We start from the raw sequence: 19,670 nt of genomic DNA on the forward strand, positions 1-19,670 counted from the left end.
TTTAGCAAAATAACAGTTTTAGGGTAAAACGGAACCGATCACTTGACTGGTTCCCGATTTTTCCGATTCAGTATGGTTTTGAAAACCATGCTATTGAGAGCTTTTTTAAGTTGGACACATTCACCAATTCACGTCCATGTTTATGTTAAAGAAATATAGAGAGCAATTACTAGGTATGAATTTGGTATAGCTTCCATTTATTAAATAGGATAAAATTACAAAAGCCTCTCCTGAAATTTCTCACAATAATAGAAACCTGTCCTATAGTTTCATTTTAACAAATAACTCCCCTGAACTTTTGAGAAATTCAACAAAAACCTCTCTTCCGTCATTGTCCAAGATGAAAAACATTAAATTGATGCACTAGTTTTTTCCAAATACCCATTCTACCCTTTTATAAATTATTTTACATACAAAATTACTGAAATAACCTCATTTTCACTCGACAAAAATGTCTTTTAATGATAATTTCAGTAATTTTACATACAAAATTACTGAAATATGTTTTTTTTGTTGAGTTAAAATAGGATTATTTCAGTAATTTTGTATGAAAGAATTTTATATTTGGAAAAAATTGGTGCATCAATTTAATGTTTTCATCTGGGAGATAGAAGGGAGGTTTTTATTGAGTTTCTCAAAAGTTCAAGGGAGGTATTTGTTAAAATGAAACTATAGGGGAGGTTTTTATAATTGTTAGAAACTTCAGAGAAGGTTTTGTATTTTACGCTATTTAATAACTAGGCACCATATCAGTGAAACAATGCACTTAATCGTTAGGGAAAACTTAAAATGAAGCTTCCCCTAGAAGTTGACACCCATATAAATCAAGACCAATTTTTGTCAATACGGATGTATACGAATTGACATGATAGGATAAATGCTGATTTGGCGATGACATGATACTATTTATGAAAAAGATAACCATGGGAGGGCCGGATTGATAGTTGTGCTATGACTGTGGAACCAACAATTATCCCCTACCCTAGCCATAATTTTAAAGTGAGAGAATAAGTGATTGTAGACCATGCACATTTTTATGGCTAACATAGGAAGTTATGATTGATCCCATAGTCATAACAAAATAATAAAGTTCAGCTAATCCATTCTCAAAACTTTGGACTATGGTTTTCGAATAATTATTGACCTGGACAGTCAGACCGTTCAGCTAGGGAATTGTCCAGGCAACCAGTTTTGTTTACCTCCAAATCTGGTCATTGGCAAAAAACCATTGAATCGGTCAATGGTATATTGATCTGGATGGTCGAACCATCAACCCGACCGTTTGACCCATTCAATGATTTTTAGTCATTTTTTATTTTAATTATTTTTAAAATTTTTTAATTTTTTGTTAAAACGGGCCATCCATTCAAATTTAATGGTCGAACCATCAACTCAGAAACCAATGACCAAAACTGTTCCGATTCAGATTGTTTTCTAAAACATTGTTTTAGGCCATCAAATTAGATGGTCGAACCATCAACTCAGAAACCAATGACCAGAACTGTTCCGATTCAGGATTGTTTTCTAAAACATTGTTTTAGGCCATCAAATTAGATGGTCGAACCATCAACTCAGAAACCAATGGCCAAATTACACCAACTTGTCAACTGTAGTAACTGACTCTGAATCTGCTAGAAGCAAGCTGTATACAAAGTGTAGTAAATATGTCTGAATGGATTTTTAGTCCATTGTACACTTGTAGAATAACCGGGTTGTGTTTGGATAAGCGTTTACTTGGAGTTTTATGCTGTTTTAAATTTGATCCATTGTTGCTCTGGTTGGACATCAGACCATTCGACCCGCCAAAACCCAGGCATTATTTTGGTCTGGATTGACCTAAAATCCGCCAATTTTTGTCAGATCCACATCATCAATTTAGAAATAAGTGGTTTTTATTTTTTTCTATTTGGTTGGCCGATTGTGCAGATTTCTTGGAAATTGGTTGAAAATCGACCGCTGAAATTGGACCTGAGTGAGGGTTAATTACTTTTGGTGATTTCTCGATTTTCTTCCAATTCTGATTTTTTAGGATGATGTGGCATTTTACATGGCAACGGGGAGAGGTGATTCGGTGCTTCTCGCATTCATTCTTAGACCCTCATTGCTGAAAGCCAAAAAAAACCCTAATTCATAAGCTTATAAGCACAGTGAAGGTTGGAGAGTGGAGACGCTGTTGCCTAGGAATATCTGCAAATCTGCTGTTTTTTGCCATGGAGTAGCCACCGCCCACCTGTGCAAATAAACGCCGGCAGGTGGTTACAGTGATTTTTCACTTCTAGTTTTGTTTTTTATCTGCAAATGGGGTGAATCACTGCTGCAATAGATGACTGACACCTTTCCTATTCAACCATATATCTAATCAATATCTATATAAATATATTAAACTCAAATGTATATTTAATAAGGTGAATACAAGTGAAATAGAATCTAATAGTATTTTTTGTCTTTTTTTTCTTAAAATTTATAAGAATGTCACTCTCTACCAATTCTCTCCTTTTTATTGTTTTTTTTTTCTTTCAAAATACAAAAATGCCACACTCTCCTACCAATTTTCTCTCTCTCTCTCTCTCTCTTTTGCTTTTTTTTTCTTTCAAATTACAAGAATACCACTCTCTCTCCTACCAACTCTCTCTCTCTCTTTCTAAATTACAAGAGTGCTACTCTCTCTCTCTCCAACTGAGGGAGACCTCAGCTCGGTACATTATCAACTAAGACAGACCTTAGCTCGACACCTCGCCTGCTAGAAAAACCTAAGCTCAACATTTTAGTAGATGAGGAAGACCTCAGTTTGGCACCTCGACGATTGAGGGAGAACTTAGCTTGGGACCTCGGTTTGACACCTTGGCTACTTGAGAGACCTACAATGAAAGGTAGCCAAGTTTTGACTCGAGCCAAGCTTGAACTCGATTTCAAGTCTCTAATTTGAATTGAGCTTGAGCCTAATAATTTATGAGCGAGCCCCTGCAATGCAGGGCCCCCTCCGAGGTTCCAAGCGTCAGTACGATTGTATTGGATTGGTTTAATTTTAAAGCCGCCCTCCGCCACGTTTGTTATTTTAGACCACCATGTTTGTTCCCGAACCCAATGTAGCCGGTGGTCTATGTAAGACCGCCTCTGGTATCACTATAGCAGCGGCCATTTAGACCGCCGGTTCTAAACTGCCGGCTTAGACCGTTTTTCTTGTAGTGTATATATATGATGAAAATAATTAAAAAATACTTATGTTTTTTGTTTTTTCTTTATTTAAATTGGTAAATTTTATTTTTCTAATAATTTATTAATTTTTAAAGAAAACAAGTCGGATCGGATCAGACCCGAAGATCCGACTTATTGATAGGATTCAAATTCAAATTGAGGCTTATAAGATCTGATCGAATCTTTGGATCGGACCGGATCCAACATGAATAGTATCGGATTGGATTCAAATATAACTTGATTTGAATCTGATCCAATTCGTTTACATCCCTACAATCAGACAAACATTCTCAATGGTATGGTGCAATGTGGGCGGTTAGTTGAAGGCATGAGTTGAGTCGGGTGATAAGCTCATCGGATTTACCCACTGTTAGTGAAGCATGTCTCTTGGTAGCCAGGCCAAACTGCTTTGTAGTTGATCGAGTAAAAAGCCAAAGCAATGGATAGATATAAGCGGTGTTTGGCATTGATGCCATTTTTTGAGAAAATAGTGCCATGTAGGCACCACATCCAAAAAAATAGTGCTTCAGAAAATGACATCTTATTTGGTACCGTTTTTCCATAAAAACATATCTTCAGACCATACCTTGGAAATCAGGAAAGTGTGGTTTGAAGCAACACTAAATTCAATGTTTTCTCAGAAAAATAGCTCGTTGTTGCCAGCGATGCAATGATGTGGCATCAATGTGGCATTACCTTGGACGTTGGATAATATGACAAATACTGAAAACGGTTCTATAGCACTTGTACCAAACAAAACCAGTCATGTTTTCCCAAAAAACAACCTATGTAGCAGCACCACTTTCAAACAATAAATAAGTACTTAAACGGTGCTAGGAATGCCAAATAACTACATTAACACAAATTCAAAGCAGTTGACCAACTGAGTGGTGACTTGATTGGCGCATAACAGGGTAAGCGCTAGACGAGATGCGGTTTGAGGCCTCGCAACTAACGGTTCCAAATACACCATCGAGAAGAGTATGATGTTGCTAGATAAAAGGTGCGGTACTAAGCTATAGAAGTTGAATTATGGAAACTATGGGGGCAAAAAGGCGAATAATCAATAAAAAAATGGAATGTATTTTGTTACGAGGTGATTTGGACTCTAGAAGACCAACTGAAGAGGTGTAGTACCAATATATGAGCTACCTTACAAATCTGTTATGTGAATAACTAGCCCTTTGTATACCATCTTTTTTTTCATGGGCTATACAACACTACAAGAAAAATGATCTAAGTCGGCAATTTAGAACTGGCGGTCTTAAAGACCACTGCTATAGAGATAGCTGAGCTGACATTCCTCCAAAGGCTGCCGCTTAAAATAAAGAAAATAAAAATCTAGGTGGCGATTTTTGAGAACAAGCGATGCTTTTTCATTTGAACCGGACTTAAGCCGGTCTAAATAGTTGGCCTCTTGCATTTGAGAGAGAGAGAGCAAAACGCCAAAAATTCTCGCACTCCCACCTCTTTTTATTTCGCGCATTCAATTGAGAAAAACTTTGATGAAGAAAGAATATCCAAGTAAGTGCATTTATTCATGTTTTTTTATTTTTTAGGTAAATAAGATAATGACCAGTTTATCCATAAAAATTCATTATTAAAGAGGTCATTTTTGTCCATTTAAGTGTTAGTGACTTTCTCCCAAAGTGGAAAAGTTATTTACCCACTAAGAGATAGATATCACTTACGGGGAAAATTTCCCTAATCATCACATAAATATGAAAAAAGAACATGGGTTTCCTAGTCAATGGGATTTTGAATACTATTGACCAACTTTTCCCCTCTCAAAATCCAAAAAAAATAATACCCCTTAGGCTGTGTTTGATTTGAAAAAAAATGTAGGAAAAGGAATATCTTTTCAACAATCTTTATTATATATATACCTTTTTATAAAAAAATAAATAATATAACAAATTCATAAAAATGCAATATAAATAACATATTTATAAAAAAATAAATAATATATATTTATAAATATATATACCTTTTTCTAAAAATCATGTTTATTCTTTTTTTTTTCTTGAGGATCTATTAGAGGTGGAGTGACGCGATTTTTGTGCATTTCCGTTTCCTACTTTTGTTAGTTTCTATTTAAACTTCAATTTGGGGTTCCTCTAACATTCTTGATTCAGGTTGGCGACAACCCAATTTACGAAGGTAAGTTTTCTCTTAAGTAAAAGGTGTGTTTGTTTTTAACTAATACAATCTTATGCAGCTTTGCTTTTCTGTGAAGTAGAGTTGTGATGCTAATGGGTACCTGGCTCCCTGTATATGTATATACGAAGCTTCTGTTTCACACCCAGGAGATGAAAGTTAGATGATGGATTCCTCCTTTGATAGCAAGTTGTTGAATTATTCAACTAACTTTGAGTATGCTGTCGTGATATTACAGAGGTGGCTGTAAGAAGAAATTATAGTTTCCAGTTTTGTTCAAGAGCAGTGAATAGGGCAGCCCATTGAGCCGCAAAGTTGTGTTTCCTTCCAGTTTTTTATCTAGCTAGTTGTGTTGTTCCTTTTGTGCTTTTTGAGTAGTTACTCTGGGATTTCTCCAGATGTGTTCAGTTTTTCTTCTTGCTTTGTTGTTGTTGTTCTGTCTCGGTTTCTCTATTTGAATGAATCTCTTTCTTACAAAAAAAAGTTTTTAATCAATTTTGTTCCTAATATCTCAATGTCCTCTAATTCCTTTATCTCATTACACTCTTTGACAAGTATATAATTCCCAGTTATGGATGTTGTACTATTTTCATATAAAAAAAGTACATGACAATAGATATTAATTCAATTAATTAATTGATAGTGGCCAACCCTACATTAAATTAATTGAGTTCATGACAAGGTATTAAAGGTAAATTGGTGACGGTACATGTTGAATTGATAACCAAAGTTATTGAAGCTAAAAATAATCTGTCCTAATGTGCTCTCAATTTGGCATGTCATGGAGGAAGCACCATATAGGTAATTTCCTTTCTCCTTTACAAGTTTGGTTTTGGTTCCTCTTTAATTCTAATAGTAGGGGAATGGCAGAAGCATTTACACTAAGGAATTCAGGAGGGTATTAGTCTTGGGCTATTTATTATTTAGCTTCCTTATGTAGGATTTGGATAATAAGGGGCTAACGATTGAACTTTGAAATGAAATAAGTTTCAGCATTCTTTTACTGTTCATTAATTTCTAATTTTATCGAAGACAAAATTTTTTATTAAACTATCAAGTAAATTTAATTTTTTTATTCATTATCAATTTTTGGATTTTCTTATGCATTGATGGAATGTAACATATTAATTATATACATGATTGATGGAATGTAACATATTAATTAATTATATACATGATTGATGGAATGTAACATATTAGTAACATATTAGGTAACCAAATTAAAACATAGTATATTAGCTTATAGGAACTATTGATATCATTATCTGGATTCATCCATCAGGCCTGATCTACGTTATAAACAGCCTTATTCTTATCCTCACCTGCAGCAGCCAAAAGATTTCCTTAGTTAATGACAAAACTAGACACACCATCAAATTTATTAATCATACTTTAATCACATTGAATTTTAATATAATCACGGTGATATGACTTGTTAATACCTCCCCCCCCCCCCCATTCACATACAACTGATTTTCAGAAGTACTTCAACAAGTCACCAAAATATTGCGAAAGAAAAACATATCATATATGATATGCAATAACGACATATACCCATAAAACACCTTGTAGAAATTCTAGATCTCCTATCCATTAGAAATAAGAGTATGAGATGTTCCCCGTATGTGGCTGCCATCTCATGTGGATAGGTGTGGATAAAGAGTCGTGGTGGGTAGGAGATCTGGACTCCCTTGTAGGGGTCGATGTCAAGTGGGAAATACTTTTTATTATTTATATTTTTTAATCTTTTTTATTTTGGGAGGGGGCTTTTGATTTCCATTACCCACCCCTCACCTACACCCAATTCAATCCTGGTAAACGAAAATGCTTATGGCCCCATTTGATTTAAAGGAATAGGGGTCTGGAATTGGAATCATAATAGGCTATTTTGATTCCAACTGTTATTGGTTAGGCAGAATCAGAATCCTATTCCTATTTTTGTTGGAATGACATTCTCTCATTGAGGGAATAGTCATTCCCTGCCTCTCCCTTGAAAATGAAATCCCATTGCTGTCTGAACCAAACAGATTAAGGGAATAAATAATTCTAATTCTGATTACGAAAGATTTTGATTCCAATTCTGACCGCAAACCAAATGTACCCTCAATTTCAAAGAGAACACATCTTTCAATATGCACTTTAAACCATGGGTGAGAGTGCCAACAATTAATTGATGTATTTCCGCCAATTAGGAGAGGATGATGAAAAGAACCTTAGCATTTATTAGGAGGTTCCTCGAGAATTAATCATTCACATGAAAAATAAGAGGGATGAAGTTACAATAATGTTCTTGTCTTGAAAAACAAATTAACTAACAGAGAGAAATTCTTAGTACTGAAGAAAAGGAATTGAGATGAAAATTTGGATCGTTGTGTTTGAAACCATAGGTGAGAGTGCCACCAATTAATTGAGCAACACTGAAACCTATACCATTACATATCCTAATTTGAGTGGATCCAATATAGTACTAGGAGCATGTTTGAAGGTTGTTGACATCTAAGGTGAAATGATTGGATGCCACCAATCAAAAAAGTTAATTAAACACCCATGTATGAAAAGGCATTAGATTGAAGGGAATTGGCCCAATAAAGGAAACAATAAAATAAAATATCTGCATGATATAGGGCACAAATGGAAGACAAAAATCCAAAAGAAAATGGGCTACTTCATCACGATACAAATTTGAAAATAAAAAATTTTACTTAGTCAATGAAAGATAATATTGAAAAGTTAATGAAGGTCACTATATGCATTTGCTCTCATCTCACTTTTATCGGTGGTTGCGGGATTTGAATCTGCTCTATGCTGGATCGGACCATTTTTTTTCTGTATAAAGATGTTGCTTCCTACTGTGCAGGCAAAGACTGGTAAGTTTATTGGATCCCTCGTGAAGCAAATGAAGCTGCTCACTCAATTGCAAAAACTGGTTTGAGTTCGGATTTTCAGTTAGTTGAAGCTCTTTCTCGTTGGATAATAAAATTTCTGCAATGATCAGTCTCGATAGGCTTAGCTTTTCTTCTCTCAGTTCGGTTGTTGTCCCCCCCACTGCTTCCAAGTTTGTAGGTTTGTGATGGAGGACGATTTGACTCAACCTTATGAACCGAGAATACGTGCGCATGACTTGGCTTGGTGAACAGTCCAGCTTAGCAGCATGATCTCGATTCGACGGGAAGGAAACGCCAAGTCAAAGACAGACAACTCGCCGAGGGCTAATACCTCGGTGAGTTAGTCCCCCGCTAGCTCGGAGAGCCCGGGCTCTCCCCTAAGGGACGCCAAGCTTTTCTCCACCTAGGAGGGAGCACCTCGGTGCTTCGAGGCAGGGACCTATCTGCCCTGAAGCACCCCAGTATGTGGCAGCTCGACGAGCCACATGAAGGAAGGCAGGAAGATCTCCTGCCTGACCACCGTACCCGACAAATCTGGTGACAGCAGCCGTGTCCCTCGTCAGGCAGCGTCGTGCCTGCCACCTTTAGAAGGTGTCCTACACCTGACAGACACGTACCCAGCAATGACGGCCCCGCGCGTGCCACCTCAGCCCTATCAATAACGGCTGCGGAAGGTTGGCAGTGGTGGTTATACCCGCCCTGTCAGAGGCCGATGGGTGGGAGGTAACAGATTTCTGCTATAAGGAGCTTAGCATCAAGGAGGAGGGGGATCTTCATCTTCTGTACGCACGCTATCTTCACTCTTAGCCTTCATCTTTTTCCTTGCTTCTCCTATCAAGTACTAACTTAATCATCGGAGTGTTCCCGCCGGGTAACTCCCCCCGGGAATTTTCTTCTCAGGTATCTTCTAGGAGCCACGTGAGTGCCAGTTAGGAGTGACCGGATCACACTACATCATTTGGTGCCGTCTGTGGGAAGCGCTTTGAAAAACCTTTCTCCAAACTTTCACGTCTCTTTACTCTCCAGAAACCCAGCACTCATGGCTTCCTCTAGCAACGTCGGACGAAGCACAGAAATGGATAACTCTAGGGAACAACCCCAGGTTCCTATTGTCTGCATCGGACAGTTCATCGTCCCCCTCTCGGTGGACGGAATCCCCAGCTTGAATGTGTCTCTTGCATCTGTCGTCGTGCCACTCCTTCCTACAGTCGGAGCGACGTTCACCGAACCTTCGGTCGTGCCCCCATCGGCCAGCCCGAACCAACTGGAGGACTTGATGCAGTGCATGCGGGCCATGCAGGCCCAAATGCATCAGTTCCAGCAACTTCAGCTCTATCAACAACACGTGCTGCACCAAGTCTCCTAGTATCAGTATCAACAGCAATTTCCCCAGTTACCTCAACCTCAGCTTTAGTAATCATTGCTTCCCCCTTGGCACCCAGTCTCATAGCGAGCTAGGTCTCGCCGACAGGAGGAGCACCCATCTCGCCAAGGAGAGGCCCCCCAGAACCCTCCAAGGAGCCAGGCCTCCACCCACGGTAGACAAGAAAGACCAGCCTCCCCGACCTCGCCATGGGCAGTCAGGTTGGGAGGACCTCAGCTTGCCAGGCCCACGTCGCCTCAGCCCTCGAGGCTTGGTACTCTGTTCCTGGAAAACCGATTCGAAATCCTGGCCGCAGGTTCCAAGAAGGAGCCCTCTGTCCGAAGCCATCACCAGCGGCCCGAGCTACTTCCGGCACACCATTCCTAACAGTACAGAAGTGACCAGCACGAATGTCGAGCCCGCCAAGAGGCAAAGACGCCGCCGCCGAGCTCGCCGGTCTGCCACCCGCGACCTACCCGAGCTCAGAGGCAAAGAAGAGGTAAGCTCGGGCAAGGTCAAGGCACCCATCCTTTTTGTTCAATCCCCCTATCTCCCGAGCGCCTTGTAGCAGCTAAGAAAGGCATGACGCACAAAGAGTTCAAATGGCACATGGTCGTCAACCAACCAACGACCATAATTGAATTTCTTAAGCTCGCGGACAAGTTCATAGCCACTGAGGAGGAGATCAACCAGAAGGGCGAGAGCGCGCCCGAAAAGAGGAAGAGGGAAGGAGAGCCTTCCAGCCAAGGGGACAGCCGAAAGAAAAAGGACGCAGCTCGGGGGTAAAGCCAGGTCAGTCGTTCCGAGCTCCTGTAGCGAACCGAACTGATTGCACCCCACTGAACACGAAGCGGGCCGAAATCCTGATGACGATCAAGGACGCTCCGTATGTGAAATGGCCACCCCGTTTGAGGGGAAATTCCAATGAGAGAAACAAGAATCTATATTGTAGCTTTCACAAAGATCACGGTCATACTACCGAAAATTGTAAAAATCTCCACGACGAGATTGAAGAACTCATCCGTCGCGGATATTTAAGGAACTTTGTACAAAACAACAACAATAATAATAAAGCAGGTCGGCAAGGGGAGCACGATAAGGACGCTCCCGAGTCCAGCGGAAGGCCGACCGAGCAGTCGTAGAGGCAGCCTCCGAAAGAGAGGCTGGTCCAGGGCACCATCCACGTCATAGTGGGAGGATCGATCATCGCGGGCTTTAGTTCAGCAGCAGCTCGGACGTCAGTTCGTGAAGCCGCCCAGGAAGAACAGAATCCTCCGAAGCGGCCAAGGACAGTAGAGCCAATTTTCTTCACAGAAGATGATGCGCGAGGGGTCCATTACCCCCATGACGACGCACTTGTGATAAAGCTGAGGATCAACGACTTCGAGGTCAGGCGCGTACTTGTTGACTCGGGCAGCTCGGCAAATATCCTCTTCAAAGCTGCGTTCGACCAGCTACAGTTGCAGAAAAGTGACTTGAGGCCTGCGGACACTCCTTTGGTGGGCTTCAGCGGAGAAGAAGTCCAGCCCCTTGGGAAGATAACAGTACCTGTGGAAGTTGACACATGACCCTACGTAGTTAGACTCAACCACGACTTCTTGGTGGTCGCGACCCCCTCCCCGTACAATGCCATAATAGGTCGGCCAATCACCCATATCCTGCGGGCGGTGGTCTCCACCTACCATCTGGCTATGAAGTTCCCTACAGACTTCGGTGTGGGGGTAGTGCGGGGCGACCAGCACGAGTCCCGCAAGTGCTATGTCGCTGCCCTGAAGGGAAAGACCAAGGTAGCCGACGACCTCGAACTGGAGCGGCCTACGGAGCAAGGCGAAGAATGAGTCGCACCCACAGAAGAAACCGTCGCTGTCTCGACCTCAACGGCAGACCGAACTGGTAAGTTTCTTACTTCAAAATTTGGATACTTTTGCATGGTCCGCGGCAAAGATGCCCGGTATAGTCCCCGACCTTATAACTCACAAGCTGAATACTGATCATGTAGTTAGGCCCGTTAGACAGAAGAAACGCAACCTAGCCCCGGAGTGGTGGAAAGCGGTCGACGAGGAGGTCGAGAAGCTCATCGTAGCTAACTTCATAAGAGAAGTTCATTACCCGAGCTGGGTAGCCAACCCCATCCTGGTAAAGAAGGCCAACGACAAGTGACGCATGTGCGTCGACTACACTGACCTAAACCGGGCTTGCCTAAAAGACTGCTTCCCGCTCCCTAGAATTGACCGCTTGGTGGACGTGACCTCAGGGCACGAGTTGCTAAGTTTCTTGGACACCTATTCGGGCTATAACCAAATCAAGATGGACCCAGCGGACGAAGAAAAGACTGCCTTCATCACGGAATTCGGTCTATACTGTTACAAGGTTATGCCCTTCGGGTTGAAAAACGCAGGGGCAACCTTTCAACGACTTGTAAATAAGTTGTTTGCACCGCTAATTGGAAGAAAAGTAGAATGCTATGTAGACGACATGGTCGTCAAAACTCAATTTTCACATGAATTAATACAAGACTTGCATTATGTTTTTGAAATTTTGCGTAAGTTTAATATGATACTAAACCCAAACAAGTGTGTATTCGGTGTGACCTCAGGCAAGTTCCTAGGATACATCATTAACTGGCGCGACATCGAGGCCAAGCCGGATAAAATCAAGGCCATCTTAGATATGAGACCACCCCGGAAGTTGAAGGAGGTTCAGAGGTTGAATGGCCACATAGCCGCCCTGAGCCGCTTCATGTCCAAATTGGAGGATCGATGTCTGCCATTCTTTAGGGAAATTAAGAGCAAAGGGTTCGAGTGGACCCAAGATTGCCAGCTCGCATTTGACGAGCTCAAAAAATACCTTGCTAGTGTACCGATCTTAACTCGGCTCGAAGAGGGCGATATTTTAGAACTGTACCTCTCGACAAGCGACGAAGTGGTCAATTCGGTACTAATAAAAGAAGTAGATCGGGTCCAACGACCCATCTATTATGTTAGTAAAGTATTGTAGGGAGCAGAAATGAGATACCCAAAGATAGAAAAGCTAGCGTACGCACTGGTAATTGCTGCTCGGAAGCTCCGCCCGTACTTCCAGGCTCACATTGTTATCGTTCTCACCGACAAACCTCTGAGGCAAGTCTTACTTAAGACCGAGGTCTCTGGTCGGTTGACGAAGTGGGCCGTTGAGTTCAGCGAGTACGACCTCCAATACAAGCCGCGAACTGCCATTAAGGCCCAAGCCTTAGCAGATTTCATCGTCGAGTGCACATTCAGCTCCGATGTCCCCAGGCCGGTTGAGCACGAGGCCCCCAGCTCGGGTGAGCCCGAAGCTCCTAGGACGATCGAGTCTGAGCACCGTGAGGTAGTAGCCAGTGTGGCATCTCTCCTAGTTCGGCCAAACGCGAGCTGGGATGAAGAGCCCAGGATCGTTCACGTAGATGGCTCCTCGAACCAACAGGGCAGTGGAGCCGGAATAGTTCTGCACGGCCCAAGTGGCACGAAACTGGAGTACGCGCTGCGCTTCGAGTTCGCGGCATCTAACAATGAAGTGGAGTACGAGGCGTTGATAGCTGGACTAGCTTTAGCTAGAGAAGTAAAAGCCAAACACATCATTATCTGCAGCGACTCCCAGCTCGTGGTCAACCAGGTCATGGGCGAGTACGAAGCTCGCGAGCCAACCATGATTGCCTACTTGACCAAAGTCAGAGAGGCCCTGCTCAACTTCCAATCGCACTTCATCAGGCAAATCCCAAGGTCAGAGAACGCTAAGGCCAACGCCCCGTCCAGACTAGCCAGCGCCATCGACATCACCATGAGAACCGTGTACATAGAGGACTTGCCCCAGCCTAGAATTCTCGAGGGGCAGAGGATGTCGCTCCCGTCGTTCAAGCAGAGCCGAGCTGGATTGACCCACTTGCGAACTTCCTGCTACACGGGACCCTCCCTACAGATTGCAATGCAGCTAGAAGGGTGCAGCGCCAGGCAGCCAAATACGTCATGATAGACGAACGGCTGTACAAGAGATCCTACACACTCCCCTATCTGCGTTGCTTGTGGCCTACCGAACCCGAGCTCGTACTCTACGACACTCATGAGGGGTTGTGCAGTGGGCACTTGGGGGGCAAGGCCCTTGCCCAGAAAGCACTTCGACAGGGGTATTATCGGTCAACAATGAAGGCAGATGCTGTTGAGCTCGTTAGAAAATGCGACAAATGCCAGAAGCACGCCAATATTCACCACCAATCCGCTGCCGACCTCAAATATCTCACCAGCCCGTGGCCTTTTGCACAATGGGGCATTGATCTACTCGGGCCATTCCCGCCAGCAACGGGCGAGAGGAAGTTCTTAGTAGTAGCAGTGGATTACTTCACCACGTGGGTAGAGGCTGAACCCCTTGTAACGATCACAACCCGAAATGTCCAAAACTTCTTTTGGAAGAACATCGTATGCCGCTTCGGGTTACCTCGAGTATTGATCTCTGACAACGGAAAGCAGTTCGAGGACATCAAATTCCAAGACTGGTGCTAAGACATGGGAATCTGACAAAATTTTACTTCAGTCGCACACCCTCAAGCAAACGGTCAGGCAGAAGTCACGAACAGAGCCATCCTCCGTAGACTGAAGGCGTGGCTGGACCGAGCTAAAGGGTTGTGGGCAGATGAGCTACCCAATGTTCTACGGGCCTATCGGACCACAGAGAAGACCGCCATGGGAGAGACACCCTTCAACCTCACCTACGGGACTGAAGCAGTCATCCCCATAGAGATCGAAGTCCCTAAGCTGCGACTAGAAGCATACAGTGATCAGACAAATGAAGATGAGCTATGTACCAACCTCGATCTACTCGACGAAGTAAGGAACCTCACGTACATCAGGACCGCAGCCTACCAGCAGAGAGTAGCTCGGTACTATAACGCCAGGGTCAAGAAGCGAAACCTCCGCGTTGGCGACCTGGTCCTTCGTAAAGTTATGGTACCTGAGCCCGGCGCTGGCAAGCTCGGGTCCAACTGGGAAGGTCCTTACCGAGTGAAACGAGTGTTTGGGGAAGGAACGTACGAGCTCGAGACCCTCGAAGGGAAACAAGTGCTTCAAGCGTGGAATATTGTCAACTTAAGACAATACTATCTATAAGAACTGAGTAGGCCACGAGCCACTCCCGAAGCCTAAGGGCCAGAATACCGAGCTAACATGACCTCGGCACAACATGACCCAGTCGCCTCTATGGCATGGGCAGACTCCGAGAGTGGGCCACGAGCCACTCCTCCAGCCTAAGGGCTAGAACGCCGAGCTAATGAAAAGACCTTGGCAACATACAATATCTAGTTGTCTCATCGGCATAGGCTAAGTACTTGCAATGCCTAAGTTACAGGCACTTTGGCCGAGAATCCTGTGACGGATAGCCCGCCCTGGCATGCAACAAGTTAAACCCGTAAGAGACAATCGATGCCAACTTGACCTGGGTGCAGACAGGTCGGGCATGTACCCTACTATGTCACTCACCTCAGTGTACACAAGGCTACCCCTACTAAGTGTCAGAATACAGTTCGGGACCACGACAGTTGAGGAACTCACACTCCGGGTAATCAGCCTAGTAGCTTAACAGTTCAAAGTAAGACAACCACTTCGGCAAGTAAAAGAAAATTGCGCAAGTGTTTGGCAAAAAATGTTCTTCATTATATAAGCTCTATTACATAAATTTCATTACATAAATACGTTCAATACAAAAGAGAGGGAAACCGAGCTCGCAGGCCCAGAAAACAAGGAGCGCCTGACTACTTGGGAGGCTCATCGGCCTTCAGGGGTTTCCTCAGAAGAATCAGTCAGATCGGTGGCGTCAGCCTCCCCGTTGCCGCCATCATCTTCAGAGTCTGGGTCATCCGCGGCCTGGCGAGCCATGTCATCTGTGATGTTGAAAGAAGTGAAGGCACTTATATCCAGATTGGGGTAGGTATGACTTATCCACCACCGGCCGAGCTTGAACCCCCTACGGTAGGCCTTTGACATTACGTTGTCGAACCTCGAGGACTTGACGTAGTCAATGACGGACTGAACCTTGGTCTGTTCCAGAGCATCGTGAAAGATTTCTGTCTTCTCCTCGATATCGGCCTTGAGAGACTCCACCTCGCGCTCCCTCCTTTGTTTTCTTGAGGGTCTGCATCTCAAGCTGCGAAGCCTTCTAGGCCATTTTGAGGCTTTCCACCTCGAGCTTTAGGGCTTCCTGACCAACTCGGAGCCCGTTCACCTCGGCCTTCAATCTATCTCGTTCCCGGGCCAGCTCCTCCCTCTCTAGTGCCAAGGTGTCGTTCAGATCTTTTTGGGTAGCGGCAACACTCTCCAATTGATGGATCTTGTCCTGTGTTGCCTTCAGCTCGGCATGAGCCATGCGGGATGACTCCTCAGCAGCCAAAGCGCGCCTCAGGTGTTTGTCAGATTGGAAAGTTAAGGCGTGCACGGTAGTGTTCGCCTAACAGAAGGAAAGTAGTCAGTAAAAAAAAAAAAGAGAGAAGAAGGAGAAAGTAGGGGGGTGGGATAAAGTGTTGGCTCACGAAAAACGAACTTACCACCATGATGTGGGTTGCAGCGTGACCTCCGAGCTGACCTGGGGAGAGTTAGGCCCAACTCACGACTTTTGCATTGATGACGCCCCTCTTACTTTGGTCGAGGTTGACCTCGGGATCCAAGATGGACTCCTCCTCTTTGGTCCCTGAGCTGGATGCCGCCGCGTCTGCAGTATGCTAAGCCGACCCCACTGTAGCCTCAGCGGCCGCCCCAGCAGAGCTCGGAGCCTCAGCAGCAGCCCCGGCTAGCTCGTTCTCCAACCACCTCGCAGCCTCAGGTCTTTGGGGTGGAAAGTCACCCTCCAGATCTATCACTGGAGGGGCATTGTTGAGCCCGGTCTCAGGGGTAGGAGCCTGGGAATGATCGGGTTTGGGGGAGGGAGCCCTCGGTGACTCCACACGAGCCTCTTTGGCGGCCTTCTTGGTAGTCCGCTTCTTCCTCCTCTTCATTTGGTTAAGGAGCCTGGTAGCCGTGATTCTCTCTTCTTTGTCCATGGGGCCTACAACAAAGTTGGCGTCAGTAAATCCAAAAACAACAAGCAGATAAAAGCAAAGCGCCAAAAGATAGAAATAAACCTACCCGAACTCAAACCGGTCTGAACGAGCTTCTCTTCGGTGATGTATTCCCGATGATCGAGCTCAGCCTGAGCCCACGAGTGGAAGGTCTCCCACGTCTGCTGGTCGCCTGGGTAGCCACCCTCCAGCTGGTAAGGAAGGGCCACCTTGTGCTGGCCCAGACCACAAAGTAGTCCCGCTTCCAAGCCGGGACCTTGCTCGAGAACTTATGCAGTAGCTTAAAGCCTGGGCGAGGAGATAAGTAGTAAACCTGCCCGTGCTCGGGGAGAGCGCTAGAGGCGCTCTTTTTTATCAGCAGTATGGAGCAGAGTATGTCCGCGTCCAAAGAGAACTGCTTTTCATGGCAGAGGGAAATGGTCCCCACTAAATTCCGAATGGAGTTGGGGTTGAGTTGATCCAGCATGATATTGAAACGCCCTAACACCTCGGGGATAAGGGGGTGAAGAGGGAGACAAAGCCCGCCGACGAGCTGTTCCCTGAAAATCACGACCTCATCCGGACCGTCCTCCCAGGGGAAATTACCGATGGGAAGGCTGTAGCTGTACTCAGAAGGAAGGTTGAACTGCTGGACGAGGACTCGAAGCCTCTCGGGTGTCAAGGTAGAGGGACCGAATTGGTCCGGCACCCAACCTCGATGGGAGGTGGACGCCAACTTACCCGAAGTTGCCCGTGCCTCGCGGGTAGGTCGGGCCGGGGAAGGGTCACCATGACCCGAAGTGCCCATCCCGGGCTCATCCGAAAAGCTACTCTCGCTAGACATAAGGAGGAACAGGTTGAGAAAAGAAGAAAGAAAAAGAAAGGAAAGACTCAGAGACTCACCTGAAATAGGCGAAAACGAGCTGAAAGACCCAAGCTGGAGACCTTAGATGCGAGCTCAAGGCAAAAAATACTTAGCAGCAAAGAGAATGCCAAAACCCCGCTATTTATAGACGCGGGGCCCGGTGACCAACGGTCAAGATTGGATCAATCCAACGGACCTCAAAGAAACCGGCTGCGGGACTCCCAACGCGAATTTAATTTAGCGCATTTTTTGGCGTCCGCGCAGCATAAAGTGCCTGACATCCGCACGTGAGTTGCACGAGACGTGGGTTTTTTTCCCGTAAAGAACCGAATGCCCAGCCGGTCCAGCCATTGAACCGCCTAACATGGCAGTGTGAGTAACCGAGCCAAATCCGCCCGGCGAACCGTGAACTCCTCGCACTGGGCCCCCGTCCCCAGCACAGGGAGTGGGGGGCAATTGATGGAGGACGATTTGTCTCAACCCCATGAATCGAGAACACGTGCGCATGACCTGGGTTGGTGAACAGTCCAGCCTAGCAGCATGATCTCGACTCGACGGGAACGAAACGCCAAGTCAAAGACAGACAACTCGCCGAGGGCTAATACCTCGGTGAGTCAGTCCCCCGCCTAGCTCGGAGAGCCCGGGCTCTCCCCTAAGGGACGCCAAGCTTTTCCCCACCTGGGAGGGAGCACCTCGGTGCTTCGAGGCAGGGACCTATCTGCCCTGAAGCACCCCCAGTATGTGGCAGCTCGGCGAGCCACATGAAGGAAGGTAGGAAGATCTCCTGCCCGATCGCCGTACCCGACAAATCTGGTGACAACAGCCGTGTCCCTCGTTAGACAACGTCATGCCTGCCACCTTTAGAAGGTGTCCTACACCTGAAAGATACGTACCCAGCAGTGACGGCCCCGCGCGTGCCACCTCAGCCCTGCCAATAACGGCTGCGGCAGGTTGGCAGTGGCGGTTATACCCACCCTGTCAGAGGCCAATGGGCAGGAGGTAACGGATTTCTGCTATAAGGAACTTAGCATCAAGGAGGAGGGGGATCTTCATCTTCTGTACGCGCGCTATCTTCACTCTTAGCCTTCATCTTTCTTCTTGCTTCTCCTATCAAGTACTAACTTAATCATCGGAGTATTCCCGCCGAGTAACTCCCCCCGGGAATTTTTTTCTTCTCAGGTATCTTCTAGGAGCCACATGAGTGCCAAATAGGAGTGACTGGATCGCACTACATCAATTTGGTTTGTATCTTCTTTTTCCTGTACTGGTTAATTTGTTCCGTCCGTGTATTCTTGTCAAAATAAAAAGCCTATTGTACCAGAAAAGTATGATAACTGAAAAACTAGTACTCAATCAACCAGTATCATAAAAAGTGAAAACCAATCAGTTGGTATTCATCAAAATTCACAAAGCTTTTTAGTTTAAATTGCGTATATGTATACACAGTAAAACCTGCATTTTCAGAATGAGAACAGAAAAGCAACCCTCTAATGACAGCACAACCTCCCAAGTCCCAACAGGGATCTGAAACTATTGTATCCTCGGTCGGCAATCAACCCAATTGTGCCTTCAACCATTGATACGGATCGATCTGAAAACTCACACTCTCGAATAGGGGGAACCAGAGGTATTTATAGAAGAGTAAGTAGACAAATCTCTTGAATAATTTAGGTTTGCATTAGTGGGAAAGCGTGTGTACAAGCGTCCATCAATCCATCATGTTTGAGAACAAGGGAAAATTGTCGAGGGTTTGCTTGAAGGTCTTCACATTAAAGTTTCCTTTTTATTTTTCTCTTTAATTTAAAGGAATTCCTTCATTTTAGATGGGTTATGAAGCATCTTTAATGCCAATCTAGATTAGTTTTTCCCGAGTTCCTTTAAATTTCTACAATGATAAATTCTTGAGATTAATTGCTCAATTTTCAGGGAAGGTTCTAAAGATTAATGATGTAGCAACTATTGCACTCGTTAAACTTCTACAGTTAGGGTGCATAAAGGTTGATTTATTGAACGAGAACCCCAGTTCTTTGTGGATTGGATTAATATAAGATGGGGTTTTGTACAAGTCATCTATGAGAATATGCTATCCTTTGGTCTAATTACCTATTTTCAACAACATGTAGGTGGAGGAAAAGAAAGAAACTAAAGATGAAAAAACAAGAGTGCAAG

This window comes from Nelumbo nucifera, chromosome 8 (assembly GCF_055504915.1).
Source record: "Nelumbo nucifera cultivar China Antique chromosome 8, China Antique-T2T, whole genome shotgun sequence".
Lineage (NCBI taxonomy): Eukaryota > Viridiplantae > Streptophyta > Magnoliopsida > Proteales > Nelumbonaceae > Nelumbo > Nelumbo nucifera.